At 49.8% G+C, this 14,485-nt stretch overlaps 1 protein-coding gene across 1 annotated transcript in view; it reads right to left on the reverse strand.

Annotated features, from left to right (window-relative positions):
• Positions 1-14,485, reverse strand: part of LOC142558280 (chorion peroxidase-like) — a 100,007-nt gene that overhangs the window by 54,936 nt on the left and 30,586 nt on the right. The window lies entirely within an intron of this gene.

Consider the following 14,485-nt stretch of genomic DNA (forward strand, 5'->3'; position numbering starts at 1 on the left):
CATCAGTATTTCGGCATCTGCAACAACATTTCTAATCTTGGGGCCCACTCTGGTACATATGACTGCACCTTCTGCACTACGACAAAATGGGACACCGACTCGCAAATATATTCGCGAACTGGTCTAGCGTCGATATCCGCATTGTGTACAGAACTCCGAGTTCGCCATATACTGTGCAGTCCCAGGAGCATAACCAGATCGAAAGGCACATCATCGTCGTTTTCGACCGTGAGATAACGGATTCCTTGCGGACTTAATGGCAACTCTTTTTTCAAGGTTCTCTGTAAGATGTCCCAGAAGAACATTCCACCCCAGCAATCTAAAAACAAGTGCTCAATTGCCTCTCGTTCTTTGCATAACGAACAATGAGTACCCCACGGAATAATAAACCCTTTCCTTCTAATCATGTTTTAACGGGTAAGGTTCCCGTGTGCAGCTTAAAAAAAAGGTTTTAACGCCTGGTGCAACTAGCATTTTTTAACGCGTTTCAAAACAACTTTTCGTTTGCCTGCACAGTATAATTCACGGTACAATGGCACAGGAAATAGCACATCCACAAGGTCCTTGTACAGTTTACTACGTGACATTTCAGTAAAATATTGTAAAGAAAACGCACTGATAAGAAGTGTAAAGATGACACCACTTCTTTTAGATATGCCCGTACTGGTCCTTGTTGACACACCGAAGACACAACAAACTCTGGTAGCACTTTACCCAGCCTCAGTCGAATCATAGTTCTGAGAAAGGTATCATCTGCATCTCTGAGAAAAACAAATCGACTGACGATTTGTCTCACGTACACATGCACTAAACCAAGCCCACCATCACTCCCTCTTTTAAACAAATTTGTTCGGCTCGTTTTTTCCCATAGAGAGTTCCAGATAAACACCGCGAACACTCTGTGCATTTCTTGTACATTTAACCTGCTGCAATGAAAAACTTGCATTACATACCATAGCTTCCTTACGAGAAATAGGTTGCACGTCGTGGCTCATGCGAAAATCGACTTATCCCATCCTTTCCACTTTTGTGCATTTTCACGTAACACCTCTGTTTGTTTTTTCCAATAATGGTCGTTGCCAGAGTAGTGCTGTAGGGGCACTCCTAAGTATTTTGTCGGTGTTTCTTGCCATTTAATGTTCAAAAACATCCTTGGTGCGACGTTCCATTCCCCATGCCAAAAACCAACGCACTTGTCTCACTTTACTGCAATACCACTTGTTTGACAGAAACTTTTAACAGCATTGGCAGTATGCATTATACTTTCATGATCAACACAGAAAATTGCAATGTCATCAGCGTAAGCAAGAAGGCTTACCTCGGCTTGATGTAATTGAAATCCTCGTATCGCGTTGCTCCTAATTACGCTTAGACAAAAGGGCTCAATATATATGCAAAAAAAGAAGCGGTGATAATGGGCACCCCTCTCTGACTGAGCGCTGTACTGGTATGTATTCATCTACTGATTATTATCAATCTCGTCGTACATGCGGCGTAAACCATCCGCACACCTTTGCTGATCACATTGCCTACATTCACGTATTCAAGTATAGATAGAGGCGGATCGTGCGGCACGCGGTCGAATGCCGTCGCAAGGTTTACTTGCAGCATAGCGACACTGAGTTGCATTGCGTCACAGCATTCAAGGATTGATCGTGCTATGTGTATGTTTGACATAATTGTACTTCCTTTCATTCCGCACGTTTGATATGGACTGACTAAATCTTTCATTACTGTCTGCAACCTGTTAGCCAATACTTTCATTATGTAATAAGATTATTTATTATAAGGCACTAGGCACAGTCTTGTCCCACTGACAGTAGGCGAACGCTGATTGCGCGCACAGCCGACACAAGAGCGCCTTCTTCGTCTTCCTCTTGACCACAATGGCCCCCGGGAGAGAAGAGGAGCCATCCTGGCGACTTACGGTGTAGGTAGGATGAGGGGGTCATAGTACGGCTTAAGTCGGTTGACATGAACCGAGTCACGCCCGCGATGCCTATGGTCGGGTGAAGCTGTCACAGGTTCGACAACATAGGTGACAGCGGAAGTACGGTCTATGACGCGGTAGGGGCCATCATAGCGTGCAAGTAGTTTGGTCGAAAGGTCAGGGCTGTGAGGCGGGACCCACAACCAAACAAGGGAACCAGTCGGGAAAACTGGTGAAAGCGCGCCACTGTCACGCCACAGCTTTTGACGACCTTGAGCAGCGGTCGTAAGGGTTCGCGCGAGCTGCCTACAGTCCTCGGCGTATTTGGCGGCTTCAGACACAGGCGTGCATTCGGGAGCGTCGGGTCGGTATGGGAGCATTGTGGCCGTAGTACACGAGGGCTCTCGTCCATACAGCAGAAAAAAGGGCGAAAAGCCAGTGGTAGCTTGTGTGGCCGTATTATAGGCATACGTGACGAACGGCAAAACAGTGTCCCAGTTACTGTGATCCGAGGCGACATACATAGTCAACATGTCACCGAGTGTGCGGTTAAACCTCTCTGTCAAGCCGTTCGTTTGCGGGTGGTAGGCTGTAGACTTGCGGTGAACGATGCTGCATGCAGCGAGAAGAACTTGGATGACTTCGGACAAGAAGACACGTCCCCTGTCGCTGAGCAGTTCGCGTGTTGCGCCATGTCGAAGAACGAAGTTCCGCAAGATGAAGAACGCAACTTCGTGCGCACAGGCCGCCGGGAGTGCGGCAGTCTCGGCGTAGCGCGTCAAGTGGTCGACACCTACAATTATCCATCGGTTACCCGAGGAGCTGCAGGGAAGTGGCCCATATAGGTCTATGCCGACGCGATCGAAGGGCCGAGCCGGGCGGGGCAGCGGCTGTAGCTCACCAGGAGGGTGCTGTGGGATTTTACGCCGTTGGCACGCCGTGCAAGCGCGTACGTATTGGCGCACGAAGTGATACATGCCATGCCAGTAGAAACGCTGCCTTAGCCGAGTATACGTTTTCAGAACACCGGCGTGATCATTATGAGGAGCAACATCAAAATAAGCGCATATGTCAGAACGCATGCGTCGTGGTATCACCAGTAGCCATTTGCGACCTTCAGGCAAATAATTTCTGCGGTAAAGGACGTTGTCGCGGACAGTAAAGTGAGCGGCTTGGCGACGAAGTGTTCGAGAAGAGGGTGTGGCGGATGGGTCGTGGAGGAAATTCAGCATAGTTGAAAGCAGGGGATCCTTACGCTGCTCGTCCGGCATATCAGCGACGTTGAAGGCTGACATGGATGCGAAAAGCGGAGACACTGAAGCCACATCACAAGGTAGCGGCGATCGGGAAAGCGCATCAGCGTCAGAGTGCTTTCTGCCCGATCGGTAGACAACGCGGATATCATATTCTTGTAAGCGGAGCGCCCATCGGCCTAGGCGACCAGACGGATCCTTCAACGAGGACAGCCAGCAAAGTGAATGGTGGTCGGGTCAATGTCAAAAGGGCGACCATATAGGTATGGACGAAATTTGACGAGCGCCCAAATAATGGCCAAGCACTCCTTTTCAGTTACTGAGTAGTTGGCTTTGCCTTCTTTAAAGTGCGACTCGCATATGTGACGACGTACTCGTCATAGCCGTCTTTCCGTTGTGCGAGGACTGCACCAAGTCCGATACCGCTGGCGTCCGTATGTACCTCTGTAGGCGCTGTGGGATCGTAGTGTCGAAGAATCGGTGGCGAAGTAAGTAGGCGACGTTGTTGCTGGAAGGCTTCGTCACAGGAAGTTGACCACGCGGAGATGCCGTTGGTAGCGGTAAGCAAATTGGTCAGTGGTGCGATGATAGTCGCAAAATTGCGCACAAAACGCCGAAAGTAAGAGCAGAGCCCTGTAAAGCTGCGGAGCGCCTGAAGAGTAGTGGGCGTCGGAAACTCTGCGACCGCGCGAAGCTTGGCTGGGTCAGGAAGCAGACCGTCCTTCGATACAACGTGACCCAATATAGTTAACTTGCGAGCAGCAAAACGGCACTTTTTGATGTTAAGTTGGATGCCAGCAGAGGTAAGGCAGGTCAGTATCTCACGCAAGCGAACGAGGTGCGTCGGGAAATCTGGCGAAAACACCACGATATCATCAAGGTAGCACAGACATGTTTTCCACTTGTCGTTGCGAAGGAGGGTGTCCATCATACGTTCGAAAGTAGCGGGCGCGTTGCAGAGCCCGAATGGCATGACGGTAAATTCGTACAAGCCATTGGGCGTAATGAAAGCTGTCTTCTCACAGTCATCTTCTGCCATCGGCACTTGCCAATAGCCGGAGCGAAGATCCAAAGATGAGAAGTACTCCGCGCCTTGCAAGGAGTCGACGGCGTCATCTATCCGAGGCAGCGGATAGACATCTTTACGAGTGATCTGATTGAGTCGACGGTAATCCACACAGAAGCGTATCGACCCTTCCTTCTTGCGTACTAATACTACAGGATACGCCCAAGGACTGTGGGAAGGGCGAATGACGCCACGGTGCAGCATGTCGTCGACCTGCTCGTTAATGATCTGTCGCTCGGCTGCCGACACGCGGTATGGTCGCTGGCGTAAAGGAGGATGGGAACCAGTGTGGACGCTGTGAGTGACGGTTGCCGTACGCCCCAGAGATAGTTGGTCACAGTCAAACGACGAGCGAAAAGTCTGAAGAAGCGCGAGGACTTGCTGGCGATATGGAGGCGGCAGATCGGCGTCTACGACAGATTGAAGAACGTCTGACGACGACGACAATGATGATGATGATGTGCACGGCACGGGAGAAGTGAGGGCGTCGAGTTCATAACAGGCCGTGTCGTCGGAAACATCGAGAATGTGAAGCGGGTCAAGGGGCTGAACACGACCGTGTGATTCGCCGCGCAGTAACGTCACATGGTAGTGAGACGGGTTACACACAAGCATGGAGGATAATCCAGACACAGTGGTGAGGACGGCAAATGGGAGAGGTAGGGCCTTGCGACGTAGAAAAATCGGCGACGGTGTAAAAAGTACTGTAGCGTCTGGCGCGGTAGAGCAAGAGACGGGCACAAGCACACACATGTCGGGTGGTATGTCCGTATCGGACACAATAGTGAGCTTGGAGGCTTTTTGTTCAGAGGGGTCAGGCAGCGGGGCGTCCGCAAGCGGGAAGAGCGCCACTTCGGCCCGGGCACAGTCGATGATGGCACGATGGTGAGACAAGAAGTCCCAACCGAGAATAATGTCATGTGAACATGATGACAACACGAGAAATTCAACAACATAGACAATGCCGTCGATGACCACCCTTGCAGTACATTGAGCAAGCGGGGCGATGTGCTGCGCAGTCGCGGTGCTTAGAAGCATACCAGCTAACGCCGTTGTGACCATATGGAGGCTGCGACAAAGCTTTTCGTCGATAACAGAAACTGCAGCCCCAGTATCAATAAGCGCAATTGCGGCGGTTCCTTCCACCAAAACGTCCAATAAATTGCGAGGTGACTGTGCAGGCCTGTTCATTCATGGTGGAATCGACACGGGCGCAAATATCAACGACATCCTCTATGTAACTAGTATAAGTCTCGCCGGGCTGTTGAGCGAGCTGGCGGAGGCGCTGTTCAGCACGGAGTTTTCGCAAGGCTGGGAGACCGAAGACTTCCGCGAATGCAGTTTTGAAAGCGGACCAAGTTTGCAGTTCCCGTTCGTGATTGTGGAACCAGAGGTTCGCAACGTCAGCAAGGTAGAAGATCACGCTACGAAACTTCGTCGGGTCATCCCACGTGTTTTGTTCACTGACGCGCTCGTATGTAGAGAGCCAATCTTCTACGTCAGTTTCAACTGATCCGCTAAAAACAGGAGGGTCCCGCTGCCGTTGCACGGCGCCGCACATGACAGGAGCGGCAGATGCGCCAAGCGGATTGGTGGGAGCGTCGTTCATAGTAGAGGCTGGAGCAGATGTTCAAGTTCGGCAGCGAAGCTCCAGTGTGAGGTCGGGGAGTGCAGCACCTTCCACCAAATGTAATAAGATTATTTATTATAAGGCACTAGGCACAGTCTAGTCGCACTGACAGTAGGCGAACGCTGATCGCGCGCACAGCCGACACAAAAGCGCCTTCTTCGGCTTCCTCTGCACCACAATTAATATTTTATAGTCTATATTTCTCAGGATAATCGGTCTATACGATGTGATATTATGTAATTTGATTGGGTCTTCAGTTTTTGGTATTAGGACCGTGTGTGCTGACAAAAAGGACGGCGGTAGATGTTTGTTCGGGTAAGCCTCGTTGTATACTTCAGTCAAAACAGGCGCGATAACACCCGTACACCGCCTCTGGACAAGAACGGCACCGAGAGCGGCGCTGCTGCGCCGGCGTTGAGAGCGCCGCATGCGAAGCAAAATTCTATTAGCGGGTGGTACCCCTCTCCCACCTCTCGTTCGCACCGCCTTGATTGCCTCCTGCACTGCGCGTGTTTGGGCACGTTTCGTGCGGCGCGCGGTGTGTGCCTACGTGTGCGCGCGTGGACATTTCATTCGAAGGGTGTAGTACAGTCTGTTTCACATTTAGGGGAAAACTCGGAGCGCATTGCATCGCGATGCGGCGAGCGCTTGAGTCAGGCGGCGGCAGCAGCTCGCTTAGGTGCTCGAGGGGCGGGATCTTGAACGGCGTCGTCTGCTACGGCGACGCGCGCTGGCCGCATTTGTCGGGAAGCGTTCTACTGTCAGTTGCAGGGCGCCGATCTCATCGTTACTGCGTGAAATGAGCCAGTATGTTTTACTAAGCGTTGTGCGACGCCCACTGATACGCCTCGAAGGTAAGTTCATCGCTGCAGGGCAGTCATAGATGACGTACTGATTCCATACATTCTTGACGGCCCGTTTCTGGAAGACGACTATATATTCTAACGCGATAGGTGGCCGATCCGCACTTCTCGTGTTGTGCAAGATCTGCTGGAAGAGCAGCGCGCAGTCACTCTCTTGGAGTGGCCGCCTCGATCCCCGGGCGCCAACATCATTTAAAATGTCTGGGGCTCGTTGAAAGTATCGCTGCCGCACCATCCCCTCTATCAGTCGCCCGCGGATAGGGTTCGATCCACCATCGTCAGCGACTGAGACGTGCTGCGAATGAACACATCCCTGATCAAGTCATTTTACACTTCACTGCCTTCCAGGATGAGCGCTGTCATCGTTGCCGCTGGGGACATGACGAGATACTAACTGAAGTTCTGAGCGTGACGTGTCCAATTCCCCGCCGGCGAGCAGGGTCTGTCTGGTGCCGCGAATGATTGTCGAGAAAAATCACTTCCAGCTCATTGTCTTAACCTAAACCTTTCCTTTAATCGTATCCGTTTGTTTTATCGTGTTCGACCCCCACAGTTATCATTGTTGAGTGCTTTGTTTTCCTTTCGAGTCAAACAAAGACTGAGCACGTTGCGCGCGCATCTTAGTGCGTCTTGTCGCTGCTTATTACGGTAGCACACACAGTGAAGAAATACGCGCACGCGCTCAGTACCCCGGCCATTCGAAAGAACAAACGAAGCATGCTGTCAAAAGAAGTTTGTGGAACTCCTTTATCGCCGATGAAGGTTCAGAGTTTGGCGAGGCACAACGTTTAGTAAAGAATATCAGCTCAGTTCCCGCAGTACCGATGAAATCGGTGCACTGCCCCTGGCAGTAGCACGCTTCCCGACAATGCGGCCAACGCGCGCCGCCGTAGCAGACGACGCAGATCACGACTCCGCCTCTCGAGCGTCTGCGGCTGCTCGAGCTGCTGCCGCCGCACGACTCAATTCCTTGCCGCATCGCGATGCAATACGTTCCGAGTTTTCCCTTAAGTGTGAAACAGACTGTACACGCTTCTATTTGCCTTTAAGAAGATGGGTACGCTTGACGTATATTTTTATGGCTGCAATGCGGCGAAAGGGCAGCGTCTGCTTAACCATGTAAGTGACGCTGAGCAGGTAATTGGAAACGACATCGTATGTGCCGCCGGAAAAATCGTCAGTATGTGCCGCCGGAAAAAGTCATTTTTGCAGTTTCTCACAATATGTTTGCTACAAATCTGTGTTGCCTCTGATGGCGACAACGGACTTCCATCGACACTGTGCGGAAATAAACAAAATATATCGCTGCATAGCACAAGTACGACATGCGCACACAACTTTAACTAGTACGTCCCCTACAATATGGAATATAGACAGCAATGTAGACAGCTTCGCCATTTTTTAACAGTGCTCAAGAGACGGAAGTTGAAAGTATTAGTAATCATTCCTGCTTCACCAATGCCGACGCGACCAAGACGCGGGCGCGTATCGTCCAGTAACTCGATCGATCGGTGCAGTGGTGAAGCGTGAACGAACTCCGGTCATGTTCAATGCATCGTGCACATATTCAATTTCTCGGGACGCGTGAGCTTCGGCCACTGCTAGCGCATACAACTGAAGTGGTTTTCATTCTTGGGCAGCGCACACACAAACGAAACACGAGAAAGAAGACAGGACGAGCGCTCGTCGAACAACTTAGTTTTTATATGAATAAAAGGATTATGTACCGAGTAATTATTAAATTCATGTAGGTTACATATAAAAACCGTCATACACTCAGGAGTGATCAATGAACGAGGTCGCTTCGTTTGCCAGTTGTTTACTTCGCTCGGCGCACCGCAGTAATCCATGTCTGTCGTCTGCATTTTTCGTACCATTTTCTTGTGAATCGGCAGAATTTCACTGGTGGAATGAACCCTTTCGTATTTACATTGCTGTCGTGACAGTTAACAACACAATAATAATTTCCGGTCATCCGAAGAGGCGCCGGCGCGAACACGAGACGTTTCGCGCGCAGCGCGAACTGAACGCGCGCGCGACCGTGAAGGGAAGCGGCGGCGGAAGCCTACACCCGTTGGAGATGAAATCGTTCCGCCAGGGGAGAAACGAGCGCTGGCGTCTAGGATGAAACTTGGCGTGCGGTTGTCTCTACTGAATGCGGTGTTGACTTAAATACGTGCCGTATAAAGTTATACTGCGGTGCATATCGGTAATTATGGGCATGTAAATTACAGAAGTCACAGTTAAATGCGTTGCGAAGTACGTTTCCGCTAAATTTCTTCTGCGCTTGGCGCGTACGCAGAGGCCTCTTGCGGCAAACACGGAAGACCCCCTCCTCGCTATGTACGGCGCTGCCCCCACAGGTGGTGCGCCACTCGTACGCGCGACGCGGTTCCTCTTTCTGCTCAGAGCGCGATTCTTAGATGCAGCGACTGATGCGGGACGCCTCTAACGTGATTGCTGCGCCGTAGCGCGTCTGGTGGGAAAGCACCCCTTGCGATGTGTGCCGTGTTGCTGCCGATGAGTCATGCGTCTGCGTGGTGCTCCTAAGCGAGATAGAGGGCGATCCAATCTAGGCGTCAGCCCCATGATCGCGTCCGCCTTCATGGCGCGTGGAGGCCCGGCTGTCCGTGCCGATCACGACGTTTGGCTCGCGTAGATCGTTTCTCACTCCGAGGCACCGAGTTCTATGGTTTGTTCCGCTTGCTCAGGCGCACGTTTCGTCTTTGTGTGACTCAAGAGCATGCCGAGCGAATGAGTGGGCGTTGCGAACGGGGTGCGTTGACGCTATCGTATTTCCCTCATGAAGGCGAAGCTTAGGCGTCCTCCAATTTTTTTAGGAACCAGTGACACCGATGTATGAAGTACGAAAGATTACAAATAGGAAATCAATGTCTACAGTGTTTATTTATTTATTTATTTAATCATTTATTATACCTTCAAAGCCCGAAGGCGTTATAGAAGAGAGTGGAACGAAATACAGAGGATGTGCAGATAACAGGGTATAATATTAAAAAAATAGGAACTGCGGATTAACAAAAGTATTGTTCAATAGTAGTTCTAAAAGCAGATCTATCGGTTAAGTTAACATTTGAGGCTGGCAGATGATTCCATTCATCAGTAGTTTTAGGAATAAATGAATAAAAAAATAGGTTCGTGCGACAGTGTGGAACGCTAAACTTATGGTGATGGTCAGTACGAGATGACACGTGGCAGGTTCGGACAAAAGTTCACTTTTTAATGCCGGATTGTATTAATAAATTTTATGCAACAGTGATAAGCGTGCTAACTTCCTACAGGATGAGAGGAGAGGGAGGTTTCAAGTAGCCTTCATAGATGTTACGCTTGATGTCCGAGAATAGGCAGCAAGAACGAAAAGTGCGCAACGATTTTGTATAGATTCTATTGCATTTGTTAAGTAATATAAGCCAGGGTCCTAGACAGAAGAGGCATGTTCAACTTTAGGACGTATTAGCGTTTTGTACAGCAGTAACTTTAAGTTAGCGGCTGCCATAGAGAAATTTCGACCGAGGTAACCAAGCGTGCGGTTAGCATTGTTAGTGATGTGGTTTTGTGTTTGCCAGGAAAAATTAAATGTTACGAGGACGCATAAGTATTTATACGAAGTGACTTCTTGAAGTGCAGAGTTCATCAAGTGATAGTCGGATAGGTTAGACGAAGCAGTATTGCGGGAAATCCTCATTAGTTGCCACTTTTGGCTGTTAAGTCGCATTTTCCAAGTGTCGCATCAGTTAGTTACCATGTCTAGATCAGATTGTAGCTTTAAAGTGTCAAAAATTGATGATATTACTCTGTAAATGATACAATCGTCTGCAAATAACCTTTTGGAGCGCGCTACAGAGTTAGGCAAATCATTAATATAAATGAAAAAAAGCAACAGTCCGAGAACAGAAACTTGCGTCACCCCGGAACTGACAGTACAAGGCGACAATTCAAAATTGTTAGCTGAGACATGTTGTGTTCTACAGGATAATAAGTTTTCAATTCATGAGATAATATTACGGTCAATGTTGAGGGTATTTCATTTTAGACAAGGTAATTGGTGAGAGACGAGATCAAATGCTTCAGAGAAGTCTAAGAAGATGGTGTCAATGTGAAATCCATTATTCAACGCGGCAGAGATTTCATCTGTAAATGAAATAAGTTGAGTATCACAGGAAAACGATTTACGGAACCCATGCTGACGAGATGAAAAAAAAGTGGACTTGTTTCTAGGAAATTGAGGAGATTAGAGTACATTATATGCTCTAGAATTTTGCAAGGCACATTTGTTAGAGAAATCGGCTTGTAATTTAAAGGTGAATGCACTTCGCCAGACTTCAATATTGGAACCGCCTTGCCGACTTTAAGATCCTTTGGTAATGAGCACGACAGGGCAGACTGCGCAACGATGTTGCACAAAATTATTCTTTTTTCTTCTCACTCTAGTCGGCATAAGCTGGTGATTATACCAACTATTAACTGAGACCTGTCCATCAACTATTCAAACTTACATATAAGCATGGTACCCTGCCCCGCAACATTGTGAACGTTCCCGCTGTGGAATAAAATGTTCAAGGTTTGCAGAAACTTATTAGATTTCAACGTTCATAAAGTTAACCAGATGGCATAAAGGATTATGCCAACTTAGACATGACACGCAAATGCATATGTTTAGCCGGATTTACTACGTTTGGACGATACGATGAATGGCTGCACATGACTGCTGTGATGCCAGCATGTGGCTTTGTGGAGTAGCACCCTGCTGTATTTTTGACCATGCCAGTAGAGGAACGCATAAAACGGGGGGCCACTAGAGGGCACCTCTTTGCATAGATGGATAGATCTTATGAGCGTCCCCTTAGGAAAGGGGTGGTGGGTTGCACCGCCAAGCTCCTGTTAATATAGCTCTTTCTTCTTTTTTCTTCTCACTAAAAACACATTCAACATCAACAGTGAACAGTATTTGACAGCACGAAAAGGTAGAACGCTGCGGAAAAGCAAATGTAATACTTTTCAAATTATTATTATTATTTGATTTGAACACATATACACATATATACAGTTAACAGGAAAGGGAAGCCGAGGAGCAGGCTGGCAACTGCCACCGGAAGGGGCACAACGCCTGCCTACTCTTCTGAAGGGAGGTGACAGCAACACAGAAATGGAAGATAGGAAGGAAGGGAGGAAGGAGGAAAGGAAGAGCAACAGGACAAATCTAAAGACTAAAGTAGAACACATTACACTAGCACGTTGTTCCGCCGAGTTTCGACTCTGCAGCCGGAATTAAAGTGACGCCGCATCGAACAGCCTCCACAATTATCAATCACATCCATGGCTAGTTTGCTACGCGGCTAATTGTGCGCTCCACGATGAGACGCCAAGTATAGCTGCACGAAATCACCGTTTCACTGGTAGTCGGTTCACAATATACACTACAAGGTGTTTGAACCCGCCACTTCCCATCTTCGAAGGAAGAAGCGTTAGGACACAGTACAGATCACACACAGTAGGGCCGGTCACTGAAGGTCACGCTACTACAGAATGTTGAACGTTCACGCTACAAACGTGAACCTAAGTTAGTTAGCTCTAGAAAGGTTAGTAGGGCGCGATGGGCCTGATCACGTTTAGATGCACAACCACTGGGGTATAAGCATTCCTCGAGTGTCGCACACCGCAGGCCAAGCAGGTGATAGTTTCTCACTAGCGACATGCGCTGCGCACTGAAAGCGGGACACTCAAATATAAGGTGCTGAAGTGTCTCGTAGCAGCCACCAGACGCACAGAATGGACTTGCCACACGCCCTTGTCTGTATAAACGTTCGTGCACGTTCACGCAACCAACCCTCAGCTTGCGCAGTTGTGCTCTAGCGCGACGAGGCAAGCCTCGACCACGAACACGGGGCGGGAACGTTCCATTTGCGATACGCTGATCTGGATGCTGCTTAAGTAGGTGGCGACGTATCAGGAGACGAGCGTCATCAAGCTTGCACAGAATTTCTGGGCAGTCACAGTTGTTATGAGCGCAACTTGAAGCGAGCCGATCAGCTTCCTCATTTCCGGCGATTCCTACGTGTGAAGGTATCCATTGAGCGACGACAGATACCTCACGTGATGTAATTTTGCTCGCAGAGTCAGTAATGCTGCGCACAAGTGGGCAATCAAGCTCACTGCGTTGTAACCTGCTAAGGGCAGCACGGGAGTCCGTAAAGATGACAACTTTCGTTGAAGTTAACTCCTCTTGCACGTATTTCAATGCAACTGCTAAGAGATTTATTAGCAACGGGCGCGAACGGGTAGCTGTCACAAGCGTCCGGCGAAAGACAGCAACCACGAGCTCATGCCGGTGGCGATGGTGCTGTGGCGCAGGCGGCTACTCTTCTTCGTTACAATCGCCCTCCGCAGAAAAAGGCGCCATCCTGGCGGCTTAAGGCGAAGAGACTACTATTGGGTCGTAGTACGGCTTAATGCGAGAGACGTGGACAAGTTCGCGGCCACGATAGCGTAGGTCCGTCGATGGCGTGAGGGGCTCTACGATGTAATTGACGGAGGACGTTTGCTCGAGAACGCGGTAGGGTCCTAGGTACTTTGCGACAAGTTTTGAGGAGAGGCCGGGTGTAGTAGTGGGTACCCGAAGCCATACGAGAGAGCCAGGCAAAAAAGTTGGTGCAGAACGGCCGGCAGGTTGACGGGATTGCTGCTGCCACTGGTCCTCGGTGGAAAAAGAGCGGGCAAGCTGGCGGCAATCCTCGGCATGGCGAGCAGCTTCAGATAGCGGAGTACTTTCGGAGGCGTCAGGTGTATATGACAGAATGGTATCGAGAGTAGTAGAAGGTTCTCGTCCGTATAGGAGAAAGTAAGGGGAAAAACCAGTAGTTGCTTGGGTCGCAGTATTGTACGCATACGTCACGAAAGGGAGAACTTGGTCCCAATTTGAATGATCAGAGGCGACGTACATGGAGAGCATATCGCCAAGAGTACGGTTGAAGCGCTCGGTCATGCCGTTAGTTTGCGGATGGTACGCTGTACTGGTGCGGTGAACGATTCGGCATTCGTCGAGTAGTGCCTTCAAAGCCTCGGAAAGAAAGGCGCGGCCTCTATCGCTCAGAAGTTCGCGAGGGGCACCGTGGCGAAGAACGAAATGTCGTAACAGAAACGATGCAACGTCGCGGGCGGTGGCAGTCGGCAGAGCAGCTGTTTCAGCATAGCGGGTCAAGTGATCCACTGCAACAATAATCCAGCGGTTGCCTGCTGGAGTGGAGGGTAGCGGTCCGTAGATGTCTATACCAACACGATCAAAGGGCCGACGAGGGCAGGGAAGGGGTTGTGATGGGTAGACTTGTCCGGGAGGGAATTTTCGGCGTTGGCACTGAGCACAGGAGCGAATGAACTTTCTGACGTAGTTATACATGCCGCGCCAATAAAATCGGATGCGTAGCCGAGCATAGGTCTTGAAGAGGCCGGCATGTGCGCACTGAGGGTCTGTGTGGAAAGCGTCGCAGATAAGGTCACGGAGATGGCGGGGTATCACGAGAAGCCACTTGCGACCTTCAGAGAGGTAATTACGACGATAAAGAAGGCCGTCGCGAATGCAGAAGTGGGTAGCCTGGCGGCGAAGAGCGCGAGATGGTGAAGAGGTGGATGGATCAGAAAGGATGCTGATGAGAGCACTGATCCAGGGATCCTTGCGCTGCTCCGACGGCATGTTGCGCAGTGCATGAGATGGAACTGTGGGCTCAAGGG

Source organism: Dermacentor variabilis, chromosome 9 (genome assembly GCF_050947875.1).
Source record: "Dermacentor variabilis isolate Ectoservices chromosome 9, ASM5094787v1, whole genome shotgun sequence".
NCBI classification, from domain to species: domain Eukaryota; kingdom Metazoa; phylum Arthropoda; class Arachnida; order Ixodida; family Ixodidae; genus Dermacentor; species Dermacentor variabilis.